Consider the following 9,961-nt stretch of genomic DNA (forward strand, 5'->3'; position numbering starts at 1 on the left):
TGTTGAGATGCTCGGCATTTTCTCGAATTTATTCAGTTTAGAGTTTAATATCGCTGACGGAAATATGTAGGTATATACATGTATATGATTCATGTATATGATTCATTTTGAAAAATAAATTGTGTTCTTTATTTGTTATAGTGCATGTTTCTTGTGTTTAATCGTTGACAATTTCTATTTACTTACCAAATTTGAGTGTTACGCTTCGAATTATAAGCAAGATACAGATATTTGCTCACAATTCTATGTTTGTACACAGATCTGAGGCCATTCATTTTTTTCCATTTTAAATGCCGAATAGGAAATACCAAGTTAAAAATCTTAAGCTGCATGAATGTAATAAACTCATGTGAACAAAAAATGACTCAAACCTAGCAAAATGTTGAGCTCATCTTGCTTATAATTCTACAATTGACGCTGAAATTTTGGTTGATCATTAGAAATTCTATATGATTAAGAGTATGTTAAATACTTGTACACAAAAAAAATAAAGAATGATATGCTGTATATAACTACTCTCTGGGGCCCCCTCTTTATACAATGAATAATGTGAAATGTGAGTAAATAAAAACGACATCGTTAAAACAGTTTCCATAATTCTGACACATTTCTGTTGCGGGGATAAAAGAATTATCGCTATTCCTAAGAAAATATTACAGCGGAAAATTATCCTGGTTTGTAGCCATTTGTTATTTTTGAATAAAAATGAAAATAATGGGTGGGCAATAGTAAATTAGAGTGATGTGCCTGTCAATATGGTAACATTGATTTTTATAGCTCTTTAAAATGTCACGTGACAACATTTTTCATTCCAGTGTATTCATCAATCAAGTGTGAGTAAAGTTATAAAAGTCACGAGTTTACGCGAAGTAAACAAGAGTCATTTAATTATAATGGTGAAGACAAATTAAGTGTTGAATATATTTAATTTGAGAAATTGAGCGCACTGAGGTGCAATTTTCTTCTTCACATATATACATGTAGGATTTTGTTAATAAAATAAAATAACTATTATATTTAAAAAAAAAAATACAATAACTAGTAAGTAGTTGAGGAAGAAAATGTAACTATATGCTCTCATATATTTTGATCGCTTTATTAAGTGGGGGAGGGGGAGCAGAACGAAAATACAGGGAATTAGAAGTTATATAACAGTGTATTCCTACCAAATATTTAGTTCTATATCTTGCGTAGGATTTTCTATTCTGTGTAAAAACAGTATTTCATGAAGGTACAATGTCAAAGATTACGTGTATGCAAAAATAAGTGTAAAATTCGAATACTTTACAATATTTATTTTTTTGTTATTCTACCGAGGGCCATATGGCACAATATCTTTTGAACGCCCATTGTTGCTCAGGTGAGCAATGTGGCCCCTTGGGCCTCTTGTTTATATACGCAGTTAAAATAAACAGTTGCATACTCTCTTACTATAGTCTGTCCAAAGGTATTGCTTCCATCGCTTTTTGGTGATTTTTATTAAAAATACACATACATGTGTAAGAACCCGGAACAGAGTATAGTCTACTACTTGAGAAAGAGGAAAAACATTTTTTTTCAAAACGAGGGCAACGCGAGAGTCGACAAAGTTGTTCTCAGCTGAACACCCCACCAGAATAGGAGTGCGGTATGTCGGACATTATACCAGAGAGGAAAATACCAACAACTGGCTAGGAAATGGACTGATATAACATCGAAATCTTAGTACTGAGTGAAGTTGGATGGAATACCTTAGGGGTGACCATCTTATCATCTGGACATACCATCGTTTATTCAGGCAACCCCATGCAAAGATGATTTTTACGATAATGGAGTGAAATTTATGCTAATGCTTACCAAGAAAGCAGCAAGAGCCTCACTGGAATGGAATCCTGTGTCATCAAGGATAATTTTAGCAAGATTTGAGACCAAGTGCAAGAAAACAACTATCATCCAAGTATATGCAAACAACCCAGATGAGAATGAGAAGGAAGATTTTTATTCTTCCATACAGACAGTTGTCAACGATGTACCAAAACGAGATATCCTTCAAGTGACAGGCGACCTGATTTTGTTTCGCTTCTCCCCGGGTCTTGTCAATTTTCTTATAGTCTGATGTCAGTACTCTACGCCAGGTGTTCTTTGGTCTTCCTTGCTTTCCTTATATTCCACGCTTGGTGTGCTTGTTCTTAATGCCCTGCTTCTCTTGTTTGCAAAAGCTTGTTGTGCCTTCCCTCTTCCTACCTTGTAACCCACGCTGTTTTGGAAAAATTTACCGCTGAGATACTAATACCTTCGAGAGATTCGTCTATATCTTCAACAGAAGCGATTATATTTGGTGAACTATGGTCTAATGTGGGTTTTTTTATTTCGTCGATAAGCATCCGGGTTCCATTATACTTTTGTAGTTTTTATCAAAGTGCTTTGGGGTTTATTATGCTCTTAATTGTTATTTTCTTTTGTTTTTACTGTGAGGTAAATGGGCACATGGTCAGAATACAAATTAAAGTCACAAATACAATAGTTACAGGTTTCATTTCGTATGAAAAAATCTTCTCTGCGTTGACTTTGGTAGCAAGGGACAGTTTTTGATAAAGTAAGTAAGGGACAGTTTCGGGAAAAGTACCCGACCCGTCAATATTTTTGCAAAATTGAGAGTTGCTGTACAGCGTTGCTAAAATTCATGAAAATGATTTTTCATGATTATCATTAGTTAGAGGGATGTCTCTTGTTGAATAGATATGCAATATGAAGGCCCCATATGTTAGGTACATGAGAATCAGAAGTAAAATGCGAAAACTGCGGTTATGAATGTTGTGTGACTTTACACAGTAAAATTGCAAGTTACAGACGGGAGGGTAATTAACACGAAAAGTAGGTGGATGAGACATTGTAAACTCTACACCGTTAAGTTTCTGACATGTGATGGTGCAACATCTATACAGTTCGGAAGGTCAACCCTTTGCAGGGAGTTAGCTTGGGGGGGGGGGGGGGGGGAGGGGGGTCTAAACAGTTGAAAAATCATGAAAAATTAGCAAACTATGAAAGGGTCAAAATCTCATGAAAACCAGTATGTAGAGAATTTTACAGGTTTTGACTAGTAATTGTCTTCAGAAATTGGTAACTGGCCTTATAAAGAGTTAATTAAAGGTATTTGTGCTGAATGGGAACTGAGGAAATTCTAGTTACAGAGTTCCGAAGACACGCATCCCCCGGCTACATTGAACCGTCCCGTGCCACCTTTGTTACAACGCACTATGAAAAATTACGCTCTTTGAAAAAATATTTCAAAGTGCGTTATTTTTGGACCAAGTCAACGCACTATGAATTTTCTTTTTTTTTTTTTTCAAAGTGCGTTTATATCGTCGATATTAACGCACTTTGAAAAAAATTGTTCAGGGTTTGGTCGAAATAATATATAATTTTAGATAAGCTGATAAACAATTTCTCGATTAGAATTTTTTTTCCTTTTCTCATAAGCTTGCGTTGTTTTACAATTAACAAAAAGAACAACTCGGGAGAATCTAATTATCCAAATATGACATGAACTGCATCGCTTAGCAAATGCATTGGTACATTGTGCTATGTAAAAAAAAAATTATCTAATTCATTTATTGATAATAAAGATAATGTATAATATATTTCAACTGTCTTCCATTGCATGTTCTTATAAACAAACGTAATGTGAAAAAAAGAATAAATTAGTTAAGGTTATAAAGAAAACATGTAATGTAATGAAATTTTAGAGAATCAGCGTGAGAAAAAAACCACGCTCTATTGCTTAATGTTTGTCAATATATATGTATTTTTTTTTTAATGATGTGATTTATTTGATTTGAATTATAAAAGAGGGCCTATGTTGAAAACTTATAGAACCTTTAACATACCATTGGAGAAATTATTGTTTGTCCAGCTCGTTTTTTTTCAATATCAATGTACTTAATTTACAACAATGCGTATTTATTTTTCCAATTTTATACATTTACTCTAAGTTGCTGAGTATCATATATGTTTTGGAATGAAGAAGGAGGAGATGGGGACCTTCTTTTTGTAATCAATGAAATAAAGTACTGGTAATTGACCTGTATCTTTGGTTAACCCATACCTTCACCCTTATCCCCGTTTCTAAAGACAGTAAATTAGATTCATAAATGTTAACAAATCATCAAACTATCAACAAATTAGGAATTTTATTGCAGAATTTTGATTTATACAATTTTTTTTTCAAAGTGCGTTAAGTGTCTCGATGCTAAGAAATGTTGATGTACATTCATCACGCACTTTGAAATTTTTTTTCAAATTGGGTTAACTGGGCCCAGAATTTAACGCACTTTGAAAAAAAAAATCAAAGTGCGTTGATTTTGCCCAAAATTTAACGCACTTTGAAAAATAATTTATAAAGTGCGTAATTTTTTCAAAGTGCGTTGCCAAACACCTTACATAAAGAGATAAGGACAAGCCCATGGGAGTTGATAGTATTATTATTTTCTGTTCTGCGTTTTGTGACTTCTTTATCTGGGATATATATAAATATGGACACCTAATAAAGGATTCTGTGAAGTGCTTTTTAAAATTGATTCAAAAAAATATGTTGCAATTCCAAATCTGCCATATGGAATATTGATAATGAGCGTTTTGACAAATCAATATTTAATTTGATCGTTGGCACATGAAACAATCAATTATTCTGCACAAGATTGCAGTGCATTGTATGGAGGCATCCTTATAAGGTTAGTTTCACGTTTATTACTTGTAACATTCTCATAAGTAAATAGCAGAAAATATTTCTTTATATTTTGTTAAAAGTTTTAAATCATAAGTGCATTAGTTTAATTTATTAACTAATCTTTTCTGCTCACATTTTCTTCCCCATATGTTTACAAAATAATGTCTAAAAAGGGAAAATCACGTAAAATAACACTATCTTTTCTACAATTTTTAAGCCTTATCGAGCTTTAATGCATATTTTGCTAGAAAAATATATCTAAATACATATTTACAATCTCTTGTCTCCTATTCATGAATTTTTGAACTACAACCAAAAATTCTTTTATTTATGTTTAGCGCATTTAAATTAGATCTTATAATCATAAAGTAATTAATGTGGGTTATTGTTTTCCATATATTATATAAGATCATGTCGATATGTAATCTATATTTAGCATAACAAAGTGTAAAATTTATGTTCGATTGAAATTTTCTGACTCTTGTTGATTTAATTCGATTTTCCTTTGTTTAAAACATAAGCAGACGACTGTTTTTATTCAGAATAAATTAAAAAAACATATAAAAGTTACAAGGGGCTACATTGTATTTGTGACAATGAAAATTCTTACTCAGCGAGGTAAAAAATTCAACTCAGCTGAGAATCGACTAAGTTTGTTTTAAAAAATGCAATTTCAGAAATATATCAGCTGAGTAAATTCTCAGGATTTGAGTTTTAACTTAGGTAAAAAAATAAGTTTTTTGTTAAATCAGAGCCTGAAAACTTCATGCAAATCGGCGAAACATTTCCCTTTAAAATAAACAACTTGCACAAAATTGCTTAGAAGAAATCAATACAAATAAATAACAATAATCTCTTCCGTTTGAAACGAATAGGGTCTTTCCAACGGAAAACCCTATTGTTTTTGTTAGGTTTCTTTTTCTCTATTTTTCACTATTATTAAGGTCTTCCGTTTTCCAAAGTAAGTCTTACGTTGACACGTTCAGATTTTTTTTGGGTTAAGTTGTTCTTTAAATCGTTAAGGTTTTTGTTAATTCATACCCAGAATCATTCAGACTTTGTTAAGTTGTACCAAAAATTATTCGATTTTTTGTTGGTGTTAAAGTTACCCTTGTAATTGGTTGAAGAACTCTGCTTCTAGCAGGAACATCTAGTTTACTCTCGACATTTGTTAATTCGTACCCATAATCATTCAGATTTTGTTAAGTCGTACCAAGAATTATTCGATTTTTTGTTGGTGTTAAAGTTACCCCTGTAATTGGTTGAAGAACTCTGCTTCTAGCAGGAACATCGAGTTTACTCTCGACATTAACGGAAAACCCTTTCGTTGCTTTGCAACGAGCTTTGTCCAGTTATTATTTTTTCTTACAAAAGTTGTGCACGCGATTTCTCCAAAATGGCTCGGGCTATTTTCAAGAAACTTTCAGATTTAATAGATATTGATCTGAAATTAGTATATATATTTTTTTTATTTTGATGGCGTCATTTCCGTTTCAGAGATATTGACGTTCTAGCGATTTCTAGAGGGTCAGCTTGTCCATCGAACTCCTTCTAAACGATAAAAGATATCAAATTCAAATTTTCTGGAATTGTCGACGAATGATTGTAGTTTTTCATAAAGTGAATCTTTTATGTCTGGCACAAAAGGCGCCAAAGCTCGTCTGGATCCGAAAATTGAGATATAAAAAATGTAGTGATTTTTCTTGGTTTTGTTTAAGTATCTCTTTTCTCAAAAATGTTTTGTTATAACATGTAGAGCAACTAAAATTTATTTTTAAAAGAGCTTTTTTGACATCAAGAAATAGGGGCTGGCCCCTCAAATTAGGGGTCAAAAGGCCTCTAAAATCTCTCTTACATAGCACTTTACTAAGAAATATTTAGTATTATGTTCAAGAAGCAAAAATGTTCATCTAACAGTTATTTAACTATACTTTAAAAAAAAAAAATCATGCATTACGTAATTAGGGATTTTAAGGGGCCAGAAGTCCAAAATATCGGTCACATATATCACAAAAAGGACAACTATTTTGGAAAGCAATGTAGAATAAAAGATGCTTTGAATGCTTTTCTAAATAATATTCAACCATCAAAAAATCGTTTTGTTGCCCCTATAAGGAGATAAGGGGTCGGCCCCTTAAACGTTCTTTTCCAGATTAATCAAGAACGGTAACGAATTTCTAAACAGTTGTTGATAAAAAAAAATGTTTAATTTCATGAGACCTTTCATCTGACATCAAGAAAAAGGGGCTGGGCCCTCAGATTAGGGGTCAAAAGGTCTCTTAAGTCTCTCTTATATGGCACATTACTGACAAATATTTTGTAATATGTTTAAGAAGGCAAAATGTTCGTCTAACAGTTATTCAACTATACATTGTAAAAAAAATTCATGCATTACGTAATTAGGGATTTTAAGGGGCCAGAAGTCCATAATATCGGTCACATATATCACAAAAAGAACAACTTTTTTGGAAAGCAATGTAGAATAAAAGATGCTTAGAATGCTTATCTAAATGATATCAATTCATCAAAAAATCGTTTTGTTGCCCCTATAAGGAGATAAGGGGTCGGCCCCTTAAAAGTTCCCCTCCAGATTACTCAAGAACGGTAACATATTTGTAAACAGTTGTTGATTAAAAAATGTTTAATTTCATGAGACCTTTCATTTGACATCAAGAAAAAAGGGCTGGCCCCTCAAATTAGGGGTCAAAAGGTCTCTGAAAACTGTCATCCATAGCTCTTTACTGAGAAATATTTTGTAATATGTTTAATAAGCAAAAATGTTCATCTTATAGGTATTCAACTTTACATTGTATTAAAAAAATGTTATGCGTTACGTAATTAAGGATTTTAAGGGCCAGAAGTCCAAAATATCGATCACATATCACAAAAAGGACAAATATTTTTAAAAGCAATATACAATAAAATATGCTTAGAATGCTTATCTAAACAATATTCAACCATCAAAATTTCGTTCCGTGGTCCAAATAAGGAAATAACGGGTTGGCCTCTAAAACGTTCTTTTCCAGATAGCTAAAGAACGGTACCGAATTTCTTAACACTTGTTGTACAAAATATGTTTGATATCAAAAGACCTTTTATTTAACATCAAGAAAAAGGGGCTAGCCCCTAAATTTAGAGACCAAAAGGACTCTGAAGTCTTTCATTCATAGCAATTTACTGAGAAATATTTTGTAATATGTTAAGAAACAAAATTGTTTATCTGACAGTTATGCATCCATTTATGATAAAAGGTTTCCCATTAGTTAGGTAATTAGGAATTTTAAGGGGCTAGGAAACTTTTGATATTTAAGGGGCTAAAAATCTTTTGACAATCACGTTTAATTGTGAAATATTTTGTAATACGTAGAAACAATTATGTTTATCGAAACATTATAAACCTATAAATGACAATTGTTTACTCCTTTGTTACGTAATTAGGGATTTTAAGGGGGCCAGAAGATAGAAATTTTGATCTTCAATATCTCAAAATAAAGACAAATTTCGAAAAGTAAAATTGAACAAATCATGCTTAAAAATAATGTGCTTAAGTAACAACCATCATTTCTTTTTGTTAACCGGTCCCTAAAAGTAGTTATAGGGTCGGCCCCTAAAATGATCTTTTCAAGATATCTCGAGAACGGTATATAATTTCTTAAAACTTGTTGAACAAAATGTGTTTGACATGACATGAGCTTTCTTTTGACATCAAGAAAAAGGGGCTGCCCCTTCAAATTCAAGATCCAAATGGGTATAAAATCCTTCATCTATCGCACTTTAGACCCCCCCCCCCCACGTATTTCCTGATATGTTTCGTTAATGGAGATCAAAGGCAATTTCATTTCCTCTTCTGAAAATCGGACGGAAGACCTCCTCATTGCTCGCAACGTGATCGTGTCTAGTTATTATTCTTTCTTTTTTTTTTAACATTTTCAAAACTCAAATATATAAAATATACTACATCATATTTTAATAAAAATTTCACGAATAATACAAAATACCAAGGTCTTTTATCACGTACATTTTTGTTGATGACGTCACTTCCGGTTGGCCGTTATGTTCGTTTTCCTATTTTTAAAAAGTGATTTTGTTCTCCACTTTTCTGAAAAACGATTAAAGATAGAACCTTGTAATTTTCAGGAATAATATATTTTCGAATTCTTAGTGCCGATCAGGTAAAACAATGATCGTCCGTCACTTCCGAACCGTTCAAGCAGCATTTTTAGAAAATTGTGTTTTAAGAAATATTCAGATTAAAAAATTTACAATTTCTCAGAATATGTTTTAAACTTATCAAGTTTTAATATGAGCAGGTTGTCCGTCACTTCCAGTCGTCAGCGGAAGTGATTCAAAAATTTCGATTTTTGGATTTTTAAAGCATATAAGTTTTGTAGACATTGTTGTACTGAATACAAAACTAAAAACCGTTTTAAAATCAGACAACGCATTGCAGAGATATTGCAGTTTTAAAGTGACCTTTTTCGGAAATCTTAATATCGCAGTGTAGGTCCAAAAATGTCAACATTTTGATTTAACCCTATCATTTATTCATAATCAAATGGAAGGCACACTCGTTGCTCGCAACGAGATCGTGTCTAGTTTTTCCTATTATTTATTTGATGATCATATGACAACTTATGACTGTTATTTATCAATCAAAATACCATGTTATATGAATAAGTACCCTATATGCAAATCTACATTTATTCTTCAATATGATGTCATATTGAAAAACTTGTTGAAATATTAAGGCAACAGTGCTTTAAAATTTGTTCGCTTATTAGCTTTTTTCTCACTGGATCTTAATTTTTTCATCCATTTTACTGTTTCATTTTACTATTGTCAGGAGATGTTGAATTGAACCCAGGTCCTGTATATGAATATGTACTTGACATTATTCACCTGAATATAAGAAGCATAAGACACAAACTTGATATTTTAAACACATTTTTGCACGATTTTGACATTGCATGCTTCACTGAAACTCATCTAGATGACAGCACTTTAGACTTGGAATTGGAACCTGATGGTTTTAATTCATTTTACTTTAAGGAAAATAATAAGCTCTATTGGAAACTCATGAAAGACACATTTAAAACCAAATCAAGTTCAGATTTTCCATCTTTACAACATGTCTCCGACAAAGGAGAACAATTTGTAGCCTTTTCAGATTTAGACAAAGTGGAGCTGCTTAACAATTGTTTCTCATCTGTTTGTAATGTGCATGACACAGGCCATGTGTTTCTGTCAATGTATTCA

The sequence above is a fragment of the Magallana gigas genome, chromosome 2, assembly GCF_963853765.1.
Source record: "Magallana gigas chromosome 2, xbMagGiga1.1, whole genome shotgun sequence".
In the NCBI taxonomy this organism is placed as follows: Eukaryota; Metazoa; Mollusca; class Bivalvia; order Ostreida; family Ostreidae; genus Magallana; species Magallana gigas.